Source organism: Arachis hypogaea, chromosome 3 (assembly GCF_003086295.3).
Source record: "Arachis hypogaea cultivar Tifrunner chromosome 3, arahy.Tifrunner.gnm2.J5K5, whole genome shotgun sequence".
NCBI classification, from domain to species: Eukaryota; Viridiplantae; Streptophyta; class Magnoliopsida; order Fabales; family Fabaceae; genus Arachis; species Arachis hypogaea.
In genome coordinates, this window is record NC_092038.1 from 48,635,484 (window position 1) to 48,652,947 (window position 17,464).

Sequence of the window (17,464 nt, forward strand, 5' to 3'; positions counted from 1 at the left end):
AATAAAAACGAATAGAGAGTCACGCGAGAGCGTGGCTGGAGGCGTGCCAATGGCACAAATCGTCCCACGCGACCGCGTCGCTGACGCGACCGCGTCACATGGGAATAATGGCCTCCCACGCGACCGCATGCCTCACGCGGCCGCATGCCCTGGATTTTGACGTACAAAGGGTGCACAACGAATTATTGTGCGAGAGTGGTGCTGGATTGGTGCTGGACACACAATCTCTATCACGCGACCGCGTCGCCGACGCGTCCGCGTCATTCCTTTCTCAAGCCCACTCACGCGATCGCATGCCCCACGCGATCGGGTCACACCAAATTTGGCAAAAATAAAAATTCGAACAGAGAGTTGTGCGAGCGCGAGGCTGCCCTCGCGCTAGTAGCATAACCTGAGTCACGCGTCCGCGTGACCGACGCGACCGCGTCGATTAATTTAAGCGCTAGTCACGCGACCGCGTGCCCCACGCGATCGCATCGCTTGCGCCGCACAGCTTATCCTAATTTGCCAAATATCTTATCTTTTCTTCCCCAATCCTAATTTTTCCTCCTTCCTTTCTTACTTACTTTTTCTTCCCTTCTTTCCCTTCTCATTCTTCTTATCTCTTATTTTATTTTACTTAATTTGTTTACATATTTCATTCATTGCATCTTCATTTTGTGCATAATTTTTATTTTCTTTTCTAAATTCATTATTTTTCCTTTGGTGTTTGATTTTCTTATTTAACTGTGCATCTTCTCTTGAACTATTTTGGGTGCTTAGTGACTTGTGTTATTCTGGTTAGGTAATATTATCAATGCCAATCTGTTTTTTTTTTCTTTGTATTACTTTTGCATTGACATGAATTTATATTATCTCTCCTCCTCTACTCTCTTCCACATTGTTGTACATTTTGTACCAATGGCATGCCATGACTTCTATTGTTTTCTCACTTGCATGTTGTAGCTACCATGTAATTGAGACCCTCATTATTTGGTATTAACCCACCCATACTTCATTTATTTTCTTATTTTAACTTCTGGATATTACTGTTCTTCTTTTTCTCTTCTTCCAGGTTGGCCACCAAAGATGGAAAAAGGGATAAACTTCTAAAAGGGGAGACAAACAAGTCTATCTGCACAATCTTTGAAGGAAAGCATCAGTTGGAACAACTCGTCCACCTGCACATCTCAGCATGCACCGAGGACGGTGCAATCTTTAAGTGTGGGGAGGTCGATACCGATCTCCATGGGTTAGTCACTCTTCTATCTCAACACCAATGGTTTATTCTTCTTGTTAGTTATTGCATTTGCATATTTGATTGCATATTTATTTGATTTTGTGCATTTAGTTACTACTTGGTTGAAGTAATATTTTCTTTTTCAAGAAATTTTTATAGTATTTCACTAATTTAAATTAATTTTTTTTTAAATTTGTTTGAAGTTGTATTTGGAACATGGTTTTTGAGCCAAAGAACACACAACCTGTGAGATTTTGAGCTTAATTGCATGGTTACATTATTTAACCATAATATTTCATTCTTGTGTGTTTTCTTCCCTATAATTGCAATCTTTACTTTGTTTCAGCCTATATGTCCATTGTTTAGTATATTTACATGCTTGCATATGATTGAGGCCATTGTTTGATTTTAGCTCACTTATCCCAAATAAAGCCTACCTTCTACATCACCCTTGTTAGCCCCTTTGAGCTTTTAATCCCCTCTTGTTTTATAATCACATTACTAGCCTTAAGCAGAAAAACAAAATAAAAATCCCAAGTTGAATCCTTGGTTAGCTTAAGATAGAAATTGTGTATTGTTTAAGTGTGGGGAACCTTATGGGAAAATGGATGATAAAAACAAAGGTAGAGAGTTAAAAAGAATAAAGACATTTCAAAATAAAAGTTTTGGGAAGCATGCTTGGTGCACGAAATTGCAATCACACTTTTTGCAATCCGCACAACTAACCAGCAAGTGCACTGGGTCGTCCAAGTAATACCTTACGTGAGTAAGGGTCGAATCCCACGGAGATTGTTGGATTGAAACAAGCTATGTTTATTTTATTAATCTTAGTCAGGATACCAATAGGGTTCTTTAGCCTCGTATAAAGTAAAAAGGGCATAAAATAAATAGTTGTTACTTTAATAATAAAGAATATGTTGGAGTTTTGGAGATGCTTTGTCCTCTGAATTTCAACTTTTCCTTGAAATCCTTTTCCCACACGCAAGGTTCCTTCCATGGCAAGCTCTATGTAGGGTGTCACCATTGTCAATGGCTACTTCCCATCCTCTCAGTGAAAATGGTCCAAATTCTTTGTCACAGCACGGCTAATCATCTGTCGGTTCTCAATCAGGTTGGAATAGAATCCATTGATTCTTTTGCTTCTGTCACTAACGCCCAGCCTTCAGGAGTTTGAAGCTCGTCACAATCATTCAATCCCAGAATCCTACTAGGAATACCACAGACAAGGTTTAGACTTTCCGGATTCTCATGAATGCCGCCATCAATCCGGCTTATACCACGAAGATTCTACTTAAGAAATCTAAGAGATACTCATTCAATCTGATGTAGAACGGAGGTGGTTGTCAGGCACACGTTCATGGATTGAGGAAGGTGATGAGTGTCACGGATCATCACCTTCTCCATAATTAAGCGCGAATGAACATCTTAGATAAGAACAAGCGTGTTTGAATGGAAAACAAAAGTAATTGCATTAATTCATCGAGACGCTGCAGAGCTCCTCACCCCCAACAATGGAGTTTAGAGACTCATGCCGTCAAAGTGTATAAAATTCAGATCTGAAAATGTCATGAGGTACAAGATAAGTCTCTAAAAGTTGTTTAAATAGTAAACTAGTAACCTAGGTTTACAGAATATGAGTAAACTAAGATAATTGGTGCAGAAATCCACTTCTGGGGCCCACTTGGTGTGTGCTGGGGCTAAGACTAAGGCTATCCACGAGCTGAGGCTTTTCTTGGAGTTGAACTCCAAGTTATAACGTGTTTTGGGCGTTCAATTCCGGATCATGACGTGTTTCTGACGTTTAACTCCAGATAGCAGCATGTACTTGGCGTTCAACGCCAAGTTATGTCGTCTATCTTCGCGCAAAGTATAAACTATTATATATTGCTGGAAAGCCCTGGATGTCTACTTTCCAACGCCGTTGAGAGCGCGTCAATTGGACTCCTGTAGCTCCAAAAAATCTATTCCGAATGCAGGGAGGTAAGGATCCAACACCATCAGCAGTCCTTTTTCAGCCTAACTTAGATTTTTGCTCAACTCCCTCAATTTCAGCCAGAAAATACCTGAAATCACAGAAAAATACACAAACTCATAGTAAAGTCCAGAAATATGATTTTTGCCTAAAAATTAATAATATTTTATTAAAAACTGATTAAAACATACTAAAATCTTCATGAAATTACCCCCAAAAAGCGTATAAAATATCCGCTCATCACAACACCAAACTTAAACTGTTGCTTGTCCTCAAGCAACTATATAAATAAAATAGGATGAAAAGAAATTAAGAAGTAATAATATCTTAGAGTTTTAAATGGAGCTCAGATTCTTATTAGATGAGCGGGGCTTGTAGCTTTTTGTTTCTGAATAGTTTTGGCATCTCCCTCTATCCTTTGAAATTCAAAATGATTGGCATCCATAGGAACTCAGAATTCAGATAGTATTATTTATTCTCCTAGTGTAATATGTTGATTCTTGAACACAGTTACTTTATGAGTCTTGGCCGTGGCTCTAAGCACTTTGTTTTCCAGTATTACCACCAGATATATAAATGCCACAGACACATGACTAGGTGAACCTTTTCAGATTGTGACTCAGCTTTGCTAAAGTCCCCAATTAGAGGTGTCCAGAGCTCTTAAGCACACTCTTTTTGCCTTGGATCCGACTTTAACCACTCAGTCTCAAGTTTTTCACTTGGACCTGTGATGAGCGGATAATTTGTACGCTTTTTGGCATTGTTTTTAGTATGTTTTTAGTATGATCTAGTTAGTTTTTAGTATATTTTTATTAGTTTTTAGTTAAAATTCACTTTTCTGGACTTTACTATGAGTTTGTGTGTTTTTCTGTGATTTCAGGTATTTTCTGGCTGAAATTGAGGGACCTGAGCAAAAATCTGATTCAGAGACTAAAAAGGACTGCAGATGCTGTTGGATTCTGACCTCCCTGCACTCGACGCGGATTTTCTGGAGCTACAGAAGCCCAATTGGCGCGCTCTCAACGGCGTTGGAAAGTAGACATCCTGGGCTTTCCAGAAATATATGATAGTCCATACTTTGCCCAAGATTTGATGGCCCAAACCGGCATTCAAAGTCACCCTCAGGAATTCCAGCGTTAAACGCCGGAACTGGCACCAAAATGGGAGTTAAACGCCCAAACTGGCACTAAAGCTGGCGTTTAACTCCAGAAGGAGTCTCTACACGAAAATGCTTCATTGCCCAGCCCAAGCACACACCAAGTGGGCCCGGAAGTGGATTTTTATGTCATTTACTCATCTCTGTAAACCTTAGGCTACTAGTTTTCTATAAGTAGGACCTTTTACTATTGTATTATCATCTGGGTAGTTATCTTTGTTTTGATGCTATCTTAGATCATTGGGAGGCTGGCCATTTGGCCATGCCTAGACCTTGTTCTTATGTATTTTCAACGGTGGAGTTTCTACACACCATAGATTAAGGTGTGGAGCTCTGCTGTACCTCGAGTATTAATGCAATTACTATTGTTCTTCTATTCAATTCCGCTTGTTCTTGTTCTAAGATATCACTTGTTCTTCAACTTGATGAATGTGATGATCCGTGACACTCATCATCATTCTCATCTATGAACGTGTGACTGACAACCACCTCCGTTCTACCTTCGATTGGGTGAATATCTCTTGGATTCCTGATACACGATGCATGGTTGATCGCCTGACAACCGAGTGCTCGCCTGACAAATGAGCCAGCCATTCCGTGAGATCAGAGTCTTCGTGGTATAGGCTAGAACTGATGGCGGCATTCAAGAGAATCCGGAAGGTCTAACCTTGTCTGTGGTATTCTGAGTAGGATTCAATGACTGAATGACTGTGACGTGCTTCAAACTCCTGAGGGCGGGGCGTTAGTGACAGACGCAAAAGAATCACTGGATTCTATTCCGGCCTGATCGAGAACCGACAGATGGATAGCCGTGCCGTGACAGGGTGCGTTGAACATTTCCACTGAGAGGATGGGAGGTAGCCATTGACAACCGTGAAACCCTTGCATAAGCTTGCCATGGAAAGGAGGAAGAAGGATTGGATGAAGACAGTAGGAAAGCAGAGAGACGGAAGGGAAGGCATCTTCATACGCTTATCTGAAATTCCTACCAATGAATTACATAAGTATCTCTATCTTTATCTTTACGTTTTATGCGTTTATCACTATACCCATTTGAGCTTGCCTGACTAAGATTTACAAGGTGACCATAGCTTGCTTTATGCCAACAATCTCTGTGGGATCGACCCTTACTCGCGTAAGGTTTATTACTTGGACGACCCAGTACACTTGCTGGTTAGTTGTGCGAAGTTGTGTTTATGCCATGGTATTGAACACCAAGTTTTTGGATTCATTACCGGGGATTATTTGATTTGTGAAAAGTATTGATCACAATTTCGTGCACCAAGTTTTTGGCGCCGTTGCCGGGGATTGTTCGAGTATGGACAACTGACGGTTCATCTTGTTGCTTAGATTAGGCATTTTTTTTTCGGAGTTCTTAAAGATGAATTCTAGAGTTTCATGATGATTTGTTGAAATCTGGCTGGCTGTGAAGCCATGTCTAATTCCATTGGACCGAGGTTTCAACTTATCATCACAAGAGCTTGTTGATTTCTATCAATCTTGCTTTTGGAGCAGTGATCTGCTAAGGCTTGGCTGGCCATTGGCCATGTCTAGTGTTTTGGACCGAAGCTTTCCTTGAAAGCTTGGCTGGCTGTGAAGCCATGTCTAATTCCTGGACCGGAGTCTTAGACTAGCATTGCACTGATTCCTGGAATTCTCATTAAGAACTTTGATACCTTTTTCCACTTAATTTTCGAAAAAGCACAAAAAAATTTACAAAATCATAAAAACAAAAAAAAAATTGTTATTCTATGTTTCTTGTTGAGACACTAGTGTCATGTTAAGTTTGGTGTCAATTACATGCATTCATTCATGTGTCTTAAGGATCTTCAAATAATTCTTGATGATTTCTTACTCTAATCTTTGAATTCTCTTGACTTGAGTGTTTATGTGTCTCATATGCATTTCCATTAGTGTCAGTAGTATACAAACTGCTAAGTTTGGTGTCTTGCATGCATTGTTATTTGATTCTTGTTGCATTTTGATTTTTCCTTATTATTAAAAATCCAAAAATATTTTTAATTTGTGTCTTCTCAAGTCAATAATATAGAGAATTGAAGATTCAGAACATACAGCAGAGGAATTACACAGAAAAAGCTGGGCGTTCAAAACGCCCAGTGAAGAAGGACAGACTGGCGTTTAAACGCCAGCCAAGGTACCTGGTTGGGCGTTTAACGCCCAAAAGGGTATAGTTTTGGGCGTTAAACGCCAGAATGTGCACCATTCTGGGCGTTTAACGCCAGGATGGCACAAGAGGGAAGATTTTGTTTTTAATGCAGATTTTTTTTTCAGTTTTCAAACTTTTTCAAAATCAAATCTTTTTCAAATCATATCTTTTCAATCATATGTTTTCAAAATCAATTTCTTTCTATTTTTAAAAATACTTGCTATCAATTAAAGATTTGATTCAACATTTCAAGTATGTTTCCTTTTCTGTTGAGAAAGGTTTAATGTTTGAATCATATCTTTTCTTGTTAGCCAAGTTTTTAATTTTCAAAATCAAATCTTTTTAAAATGTTTTTCAAATCATATCTTCTCAATCACATCTTTTTAAAACTAATCATATCTTCTTAACCACATCTTTTTCAAAATAGTTTTCAATCAAATCTTTTTGATTTCTAATTTCAAAATCTTTTTCAAAAATCACTTGATTTCTTTTCCACTCTTGGTTTTCGAAAATCAATTAGTGTTTTTCAAAAATGTTTTCAAAATCTTTTACTTAATTTTCGAAAATTACTTCCCTTCTTCTCACATCCTTCTATTTATGGACTAACACTATTCCTTAATGCAAAATTCGAACTCCATCTTCTTTGATAAGTTCGAATTTTCTACTTCTGTCTTCTACTTTTCTTTTCCTCTGACACCTAAAGGAATCTCTATACTGTGACATAGAGGATTCCACATTTTCTTGTTCCCTTCTCCTTCTTATGAGCAGGAGCAAGGACAAAAGCATTCTTGTTGAGGCTGATCCTGAACCTGAAAGGACCTTGAAGAGAAAGCTAAGAGAAGCCAAAGCACAACTCTCTGTAGAGGACCTAACAGAAATCTTCAAAGAAGAAGAACCCATGGCAGTCGAAAACAACAACAATGCCAACAATGCAAGGAAGGTGCTGGGTGACTTTACTGCACCTACTCCCGACTTCTATGGGAGAAGCATCTCTATCCCTGCCATTGGAGCAAACAACTTTGAGCTTAAGCCTCAATTAGTTTCTCTAATGCAACAGAATTGCAAGTTCCATGGACTTCCATTGGAAGATCCTCATCAGTTTTTAGCTGAATTCTTGCAAATCTGTGACACAGTCAAGACTAATGGGGTTGACCCTGAGGTCTACAGACTTATGCTATTCCCTTTTGCTGTAAGAGACAGAGCTAGGACATGGTTGGACTCTCAACCTAAAGAAAGCCTGGACTCTTGGGAAAAGCTAGTCAATGCCTTCTTGGCAAAGTTCTTTCCACCTCAAAAATTGAGTAAGCTTAGAGTGGAAGTCCAAACCTTCAGACAGAAGGAAGGAGAATCCCTCTATGAAGCTTGGGAAAGATACAAACAATTAATCAGAAAATGTCCCTCTGATATGCTTTCTGAATGGAGCATCATAGGTATTTTCTATGATGGTCTCTCTGAACTATCCAAGATGTCTTTGGATAGCTCTGCTGGAGGATCTCTTCATTTGAAGAAGACGCCTACAGAAGCTCAAGAGCTAATTGAAATGGTTGCAAATAACCAATTCATGTACACTTCTGAAAGAAATCCTGTGAACAATGGGACTAGTCAGAAGAAAGGAGTTCTTGAGATTGACACTTTGACTGCCATATTGGCTCAGAACAAAATATTGACCCAACAAGTCAATATGATTTCTCAAAGTCTGTCTGGAATGCAAAATGCACCAAGCAGTACTAAGGAGGCTTCATCTGAGGAAGAAGCCTATGATCCTGAGAACCCTTCAATGGAAGAGGTGAATTACATGGGAGAATCCTATGGAAACACCTATAATCCTTCATGGAGAAATCATCCAAATTTCTCATGGAAGGATCAACAGAGACCTCAACAAGGTTTCAACAATAATAATGGTGGAAGAAACAGGTTTAGCAATAGCAAGCCTTTTCCATCATCTTCTCAGCAACAGACAGAGAGTTCTAAGTAGAATACCTCTGACTTAGCAACCATGGTCTCTGATCTAATCAAAAACACTCAAAGTTTCATGACTGAAACAAGGTCCTCCATTAGAAACTTGGAGGCACATGTGGGTCAGCTGAGCAAGAAAATTACTGAACTCCCTCCTAGTACTCTTCCAAGCAATACAGAAGAAAATCCAAAAGGAGAGTGCAAGGCCATCAACATGGCCAAATTTTGGGAGGAAGGAGAGGCAGTGAACGCCACTGAGGAAGACCTCAATGGACGTCCACTGGCCTCCAATGAGTTCCCCAATGAGGAACCATGGGAATCTGAGGCTCAAAATGAGACCATAGAGATTCCATTGGACTTACTTCTGCCATTCATGAGCTCTGATGAGTATTCTTCCTCTGAAGAGGATGAGTATGTCACTGAAGAGCAAGTTGCTAAATACCTTGGAGCAATCATGAAGCTAAATGACAAGTTATTTGGAAATGAGACTTGGGAGGATGAACCCCCTTTGCTCACCAAAGAACTGGATGACTTGTCTAGGCAGAAACTGCCTCAAAAGAGACAGGATCCTGGGAAGTTTTCAATACCTTGTACCATAGGCACCATGACCTTCAACAAGGCCTTGTGTGACTTAGGGTCAAGTGTAAACCTCATGCCTCTCTCTGTAATGGAGAAGTTAGGGATCTCTGAGGTGCAAGCTGCAAAAATCTCACTAGAGATGGCAGACAATTCAAGAAAACAAGCCTATGGACTTGTAGAGGATGTTCTGGTTAAAGTTGAAGACCATTACATCCCTACTGATTTCATAGTCCTAGAGACTGGGAAGTGCATGGATGAATCCATCATCCTTGGCAGACCCTTCCTAGCCACAGCAAGAGCTGTGATTGATGTTGATAGAGGAGAGTTGATCATTCAAGTGAATGAAGAATCCTTGGTGTTTAAGGCTCAAGGATATCCCTCTGTCATCATGGAGAGGAAGCATGAAGAGCTTCTCTCAAAACAGAGCCAAACAGAGCCCCCACAGTCAAACTCTAAGTTTGGTGTTGGGAGGCCACAACCAACTTCTAAGTTTGGTGTTGAACCCCCACATTCAAACTCTAAGTTTCGTGTTGGGAGGTTCCAACATAGCTCTGAGCATTTCTGAGGCTCCATGAGAGTCATCTGTCAAGCTAATGACATTAAAGAAGCGCTTGTTGGGAGGCAACCCAATGTTTTATAATTAACTATTTTCTTTTGTTATTCTATATTTTTAGGTTGATGATCATGAGAAGTCACAAAATCAATGAAAAAAGTAAAAACAGAATGAAAAATAGGAAGAAAAACAGCACACCCTGGAGGATGCACCTACTGGCGTTTAAACGCCAGTAAGGTTAGCAGATGGGCGTTTAACGCCCAGTCTGGCACCATTCTGGGCGTTTAACGCCAGAAAGGGGCACCAGACTGGCGTTAAACGCCAGAAAAGGGCAAGAAGCTGGCGTTAAATGCCAGAAATGGGCACCAGCCCGGCGTTTAACGCCAGAATTGGCCAGAAACGCATTTTTACATGCCATTTGGTGCAGGGATGACTTTTCCTTGACACCTCAGGATCTGTGGACCCCACAGGATCCCCACCTACCCCACCACTCTCTCTCTTCTTCACCCATTCAACCAATCACCTCAACACCTCTTCCCCAAAAGCCCTTCACCTATCAAATCCCATCTTTCTCTTCACCACTCATATCCATCCTTCATAAAACCCCACCTACCTCACCATTCAAATTCAAACCACTTTCCCACCCAAACCCACCCATACATGACCGAACCCTACCCTTCCCCCACTCCTATATAAACCCTCCTTCACTCCTTCATTTTCACACAACATACACACCACTTCTCCCCTTCTTGGCCGAAAACAAAAGCCATTCCTCTCTCCTTCATTTCTTCTTCTTCTACTCTCTTCTTTCTTAATTTGCTCGAGGACGAGCAAACCTTTTAAGTTTGGTGTGGTAAAAGCAGTGCTTTTTGTTTTTTCATAACCATTTATGGCATCCAAGGCCGGAGAAACCTCTAGAAAGAGGAAAGGGAAGGCAAAAGCTTCCACCTCCGAGTCATGGGAGATGGAGAGATTCATCTCAAGGGTGCATCAAGACCACTTCTATGAAGTTGTGGCCTTGAAGAAGGTGATCCCCGAGGTCCCTTTTTCACTCAAAAAGAGTGAATATCCGGAGATCCGACATGAGATCCGAAGAAGAGGTTGGGAAGTCCTTACCAACCCCATTCAACAAGTCAGAATCTTGATGGTTCAAGAGTTCTATGCCAATGCATGGATCACCAAGAACCATGATCAAAGTGTGAACCCGGATCCAAAGAATTATCTTACTATGGTTCGGGGGAAATACTTGGATTTTAGTCCGGAAAGTGTAAGGTTGGCATTCAATTTGCCCATGATGCAAGGAGATGAACACCCTTACACTAGAAGGGTCAACTTTGATCAAAGGTTGGACCAAGTCCTCACAGTCATATGTGAAGAGGGCGCCCAATGGAAGAGAGATTCAAGAGGGAAGCCGGTTCAATTGAGAAGGCATGACCTCAAACCCGTGGCTAGAGGATGGTTGGAGTTTATCCAACGCTCAATCATCCCCACTAGCAACCGGTCCGAAGTTACCATAGACCGGGCTATCATGATTCATAGCATCATGATTGGAGAAGGAATAGAAGTTCATGAGGTTATAGCTCAAGAGCTTTATAAGGTGGCGGACAAGTCCTCTACCTTGGTAAGGTTAGCCTTCCCTCATCTCATTTGTCACCTCTGTTATTCAGTTGGAGTTGACATAGAGGGAGACATCCCTATTGATGAGGACAAGCCCATCACTAAGAAGAGGATGGAGCACACAAGAGACCCCACTCATCATGAGATCCCTGAGATACCTCAAGGGATGCACTTTCCTCCACAAAACTATTGGGAGCAACTAAACACCTCCCTAGGAGAATTGAGTTCCAACATGGGACAACTAAGGGTGGAGCATCAAGAACACTCCATCATCCTCCATGAAATTAGAGAAGATCAAAGAATCATGAGAGAGGAGCAACAAAGACAAGGAAGAGACATTGAGGAGCTCAAGCACTCCATAGGATCTTCAAGAGGAAGAAAGAGCCGCCATCACTAAGGTGGACCCGTTCCTTAATTTCCTTGTTCTTTATTTTCCTGTTTTTCGAATTTTAGTGCTTATGTTTATCTATGTTTGTGTCTTGTGATCATTAGTGTCTTAGTGTCTATGCCTTAAAGCTATGAATGTCCTATGAATCCATCACCTCTCTTAAAAAAAATGTTCTTAATTGAAAAAGAGTAGAATTGCATGAATTTTGAATTTTATAACAGTTTAATTATTTTGATGTGGTGGCAATACTTTTGTTCTCTGAATGTATGCTTAAACAGTGCATATGTCTTTTGAATTTGTGGTTCATGAATGTTGGCTCTTGAAAGAATGATGAAAAAGGAGACATGTTACTGAGGATCTGAAAAATCATTAAAATGATTCTTGAAGCAAGAAGAAGCAGTGAATACAAAAAAAAAAAAGAAAAAAAAAGAAAAAAAATTCGAAAAAAAAAGAAAAGAAAAAGAAATAAAGTTGTGATCCAAGGCAAAAAGAGTGTTCTTAAGAACCCTGGACACCTCTAATTGGGGACTCTAGCAAAGCTGAGTCACAATCTGAAAAGGTTCACCCAATTATGTGTCTGTGGCATGTATGTATCCAGTGGTAATACTGGAAGACAGAGTGCTTTGGGCCACGGCCAAAGACTCAATAAGTAGCTATGTTCAAGAATCATCATACTTAACTAGGAGAATCAATGACACTATCTGGATTCTGAGTTCCTAAAGAAGCCAATCATTCTGAATTTCAAAGGATAGAGTGAGATGCCAAAACTGTTCAGAGGCAAAAAGCTAAAAGCCCCGCTCATCTAATTAATACTGATCTTCATAGATGTTTTTGGAATTCATTGCATATTCTCTTCTTTTTATCTTAATTGATTTTCAGTTGCTTGAGGACAAGCAACAATTTAAGTTTGGTGTTGTGATGAGCGGATAATTTGTACGCTTTTTGGCATTGTTTTTAGTATGTTTTTAGTATGATCTAGTTAGTTTTTAGTATATTTTTATTATTTTTTAGTTAAAATTCACTTTTCTGGACTTTACTATGAGTTTGTGTGTTTTTTTGTGATTTCAGGTATTTTCTGGCTGAAATTGAGGGACCTGAGCAAAAATCTGATTCAGAGACTAAAAAGGACTGCAGATGCTGTTGGATTCTGACCTCCCTGCACTCGAAGCGGATTTTCTGGAGCTACAGAAGCTCAATTGGCGCGCTCTTAACGGCGTTGGAAAGTAGACATCCTGGGCTTTCCAGCAATATATGATAGTCCATACTTTGCCCAGGATTTGATGGCCCAAACCGGCGTTCAAAGTCACCCTCAGGAATTCCAGCGTTAAACGCCGGAACTGGCACCAAAATGGGAGTTAAACGCCCAAACTGGCACTAAAGCTGGCGTTTAACTCCAGAAGGAGTCTCTACACGAAAATGCTTCATTGCCCAGCCCAAGCACACACCAAGTGGGCCCGGAAGTGGATTTTTATGTCATTTACTCATCTCTGTAAACCTTAGGCTACTAGTTTTCTATAAGTAGGACCTTTTACTATTGTATTATCATCTGGGTAGTTATCTTTGTTTTGATGCTATCTTAGATCATTGGGAGGCTGGCCATTTGGCCATGCCTAGACCTTGTTCTTATGTATTTTCAACGGTGGAGTTTCTACACACCATAGATTAAGGTGTGGAGCTCTGCTGTACCTCGAGTATTAATGCAATTACTATTGTTCTTCTATTCAATTCCGCTTGTTCTTGTTCTAAGATATCACTTGTTCTTCAACTTGATGAATGTGATGATCCGTGACACTCATCATCATTCTCATCTATGAATGTGTGACTGACAACCACCTCCGTTCTACCTTCGATTGGGTGAATATCTCTTGGATTCCTGATACACGATGCATGGTTGATCGCCTGACAACCGAGTGCTCGCCTGACAAACGAGCCAGCCATTCCGTGAGATCAGAGTCTTCGTGGTATAGGCTAGAACTGACGGCGGCATTCAAGAGAATCCGGAAGGTCTAACCTTGTCTGTGGTATTCTGAGTAGGATTCAATGACTGAATGACTGTGACGTGCTTCAAACTCCTGAGGGCGGGGCGTTAGTGACAGACGCAAAAGAATCACTGGATTCTATTCCGGCCTGATTGAGAACCGACAGATGGATAGCCGTGCCGTGACAGGGTGCGTTGAACATTTCCACTGAGAGGATGGGAGGTAGCCATTGACAACCGTGAAACCCTTGCATAAGCTTGCCATGGAAAGGACGAAGAAGGATTGGATGAAGACAGTAGGAAAGCAAAGAGACGGAAGGGAAGGCATCTTCATACGCTTATCTGAAATTCCTACCAATGAATTACATAAGTATCTCTATCTTTATCTTTATGTTTTATGCGTTTATCACTATACCCATTTGAGCTTGCCTGACTAAGATTTACAAGGTGACCATAGCTTGCTTCATGCCAACAATCTCTGTGGGATTGACCCTTACTCGCGTAAGGTTTATTACTTGGACGACCCAGTACACTTGCTGGTTAGTTGTGCGAAGTTGTGTTTATGCCATGGTATTGAACACCAAGTTTTTGGATTCATTACCGGGGATTATTTGATTTGTGAAAAGTATTGATCACAATTTCGTGCACCAACCTGCATGCCACAAGCACATGGTTAGGGACAGCTTGATTTAGCCGCTTAGGCCTGGAACTATTTCCTTAGGCCCTCCTATCCACTGATGCTCAAAGCCTTGGATCCTTTTCACCCTTGCCTTTTGGTTTTAAAGGCTGTTGGCTTTTATTCCTTTTCTTGATCCAATGATTTCTTGTAAAATTTTTTTTTCACTGCTTTTTCTTGCTTCAAGAATCAAATTCATGATTTTTCAGATCATCAATAATATTTTTCGTGTTCCTCATTCTTTCAGGAGCCAATATTCATAAAATTCAAGATAAAATTTATGCATTGTTCAAGCATTCATTCAGAGAACAAAAAGTGTTGCCACCACATATAGTTAATTATAATTTTTATTATTAAGAACTCGAAAGAATAAATTACTTCTTCATTCTAATTATCTACTATTTTATTCATGCCTGATAATGATGAGAAAAATAAATTATAACTTAATTGGAAATAAAACCAGAATAGATATACTAATTACTACTATTACTACTATATATGTCTCCTAAGGTAAATTTCTATAATAACACTATCACAGAGTTAAAGCTAAAATTAGAACTCAACAACCTGTGTTTTGAGAAGTGGATGTTCCTCTTATCTGTGGGGTGCTTGGTCCTTCAAGGATTAATTTCTGGCGCTTCAGCTCCCTTAAATCACGCCCTTGCTCTTCCTGTTCCTTAAGCAGTTTGCAAAGCATCCTACTTTGATTGTTCTGTTCTTCCTTTATTTGGTTCATAGCTTCTTGCAATTTGGAAATAGATGCCTCAAGACGTTCCCAATATTCGAATTGAGGAAGTTCTGGGAGGACTTCTTGTGCTCTCCTCTTGATTGGATCATCCTGCAGCTGTTGTCTTTCCATTGATATTTTAGTGATTGGCCTCTCAACTGAAATATATTCTGTTATTCCCATCTTCACTCCGGCATCTCTGCAGAGCATAGAAATTAAGCTTGGATAGGCCAATCTGGCGTCCTTGGAATTCTTGTTTGCTATTTTGTATAGTTCACACGAGATCAGTTGATGAACTTCTACTTCTTTTCCCAACATGATGCAGTGAATCATCACTGCTCTTTTAACAGTAACTTCAGAACGGTTGCTGGCGGGTAATATGGAACGCCCAATGAAATCCAGCCAGCCTCTGGCTACTGGTTTGAGATCTTCTCTTTTGAGTTGATTTGGGATGCCAGTCGTGCTGGTGGTCCACCTGGCTTCAGGGATGCATATATCCTCTAGAATCTTGTCCAAGCCTTTATTTACCCTCATCATTCTCCTATTAAAGGAGTCTGGGTCATCTTTCAGTTGAGGAAGCTTAAAGATCTCCCTGATTTTGTCAGGATGGGTATGAATAATCTTTCCTCTGACTAAGGTCCGATGATCATAGAGGGCAGCTCCAATTATTCTTTACCTGTCTGTCTACCATAGATTAGCATAGAACTCTTGAACCATGTTCCTTCCCACTTTCGTTTCAGGATTGGCTAGGATTTCCCAGTTCCTGTTTCGAATTTGTTCTTGGATCTCCGGATATTCATCTTCTTTCAGATCGAACTTGACTTCCGGGATCACTGATCTTAGACTCATTATTTTGTAGTAATGGTCTAAATGTTCTTTAGTTAAGAACTTCCCTTGATTCCAAAGTGGCTTTGGAATATTTTCTTTCTTGCCTCTTGGGTTGGGTTGCTTTCCTTTAGGTGCCATGATCAAAGTGAGAATGTTTTTGTGATCACAGATAAGCACACCAAACTTAGAGGTTTGCTTGTCCTCAAGCAAAAGAAAAGAGAGAAGAGGAATAGGAGGAGAGCAAGTGTGGAATGGTGGATGATGAGAGGGGCGCCGAAAGTGGAAATAAAAGGGAGGGGGTGGGTTTTCGAAAATAAGAAAGAGATATAAGATAAAAGATATGATTTATAAAAGATAAATATGACTAGAAAAGGATATAATTTAAAAAGATATGAATGATATTTGAAAATAAATTTAAAATTTATAATTTGAAAAAGATTTTAAAAGATAATTAAGTTGGGAAAGAGCTTGGAAAAAAAGTTGGATTGGATTGAAAATCAACTGTCTTTATGGATTAAGATGCATGTAAAATCTTTGAAATAGGGATTTCAGAAATTAGAGATTTAGAAATTAGGATTAAAAAATTTTTGAAATTGAAGGATGATATTTGGAAACATGTTTATGCAAGAAATCATGAATTGAAACATAAAAATTAAAAAATTTTGGAAGAAAAACGAATTTTACCTCCTCCCCACCATCCTGGCGTAAACGCCCAAACGCTGCATGTTTTGGGCGTTTAACGCCCAATTGATGCTTCTCCTGGGCGTTCAACGCCCAGCTGTTGCTTCTTTCTGGCGTTGAACACCAGGAAGTCCTTTGTCACTGGGCGTTTTTCTGAACGCCCAGGACGCTGTCAATCTGACGTTAAACGCCCAGAAGGTGCTTCTTTCTGGTGTTCAACGCCCAGAAGATGCTTCTTTCTGGTGTTTAACGCCCAGATGGCTACCCTTACTGGCGTTGAACGCCCAGTAGATGCTTCTTTTGGGCGTTCAATGCCCAAAACATTTCTCACTGGCTTTTCCATGCTAGTGAGCTTCCAGATTCCCCTGTAACTCTGTGAACTCAAACAATTGCTATTTTACCTTTTGAAGATACTTGACACATACCTGTAAAGAAAAGGAAATTTATTTAATTAGTAAATAAACTTTGTAAATGGCTGGGTTGCCTCCCAACAAGCGCTTCTTTATTGTCTTTAGCTGGACTATTACTGAGCTCTAATCAAGTCTCAATTTTGAGCATTCTTGCTCAAAATTACTTTCAAGATAATGTTTAATTCTCTGTCCATTAACAATGAACTTTTTGTTAGAGTCATTATCCTGAAGCTCTACGTATCCATATGGTGATACACTTGTAATCACATACGGACCTCTCCACCGGGATTTTAATTTCCCAGGGAATAATTTGAGCCTAGAATTAAATAGCAGAACTTTCTGCCCCGGCTCAAAGACTCTGGATGACAATTTCTTATCATGCCATCTTTTCGCTTTCTCTTTGTATATTTTTGTATTCTCGAAAGCATTGAGTCTAAATTCCTCTAGCTCATTTAACTGAAGCAATCGTTTTTCTCCAGCTAACTTGGTATCAAGGTTCAGGAATCTGGTTGTCCAGTAGGGCTTATGTTCCAGTTCCACTGGCAAGTGACATGCCT

At 40.1% G+C, this 17,464-nt stretch overlaps 1 non-coding gene across 1 annotated transcript; it reads right to left on the reverse strand.

Annotated features, from left to right (window-relative positions):
• Nucleotides 1-7,817: 7,817 nt before the first annotated feature.
• On the reverse strand, nt 7,818-7,925 carry LOC112793918 (small nucleolar RNA R71). Its single transcript, XR_003198605.1, has one exon. It is a non-coding gene; the product is annotated as a small nucleolar RNA R71 (small nucleolar RNA).
• Between the last annotated feature and the right edge of the window lie 9,539 nt (nt 7,926-17,464).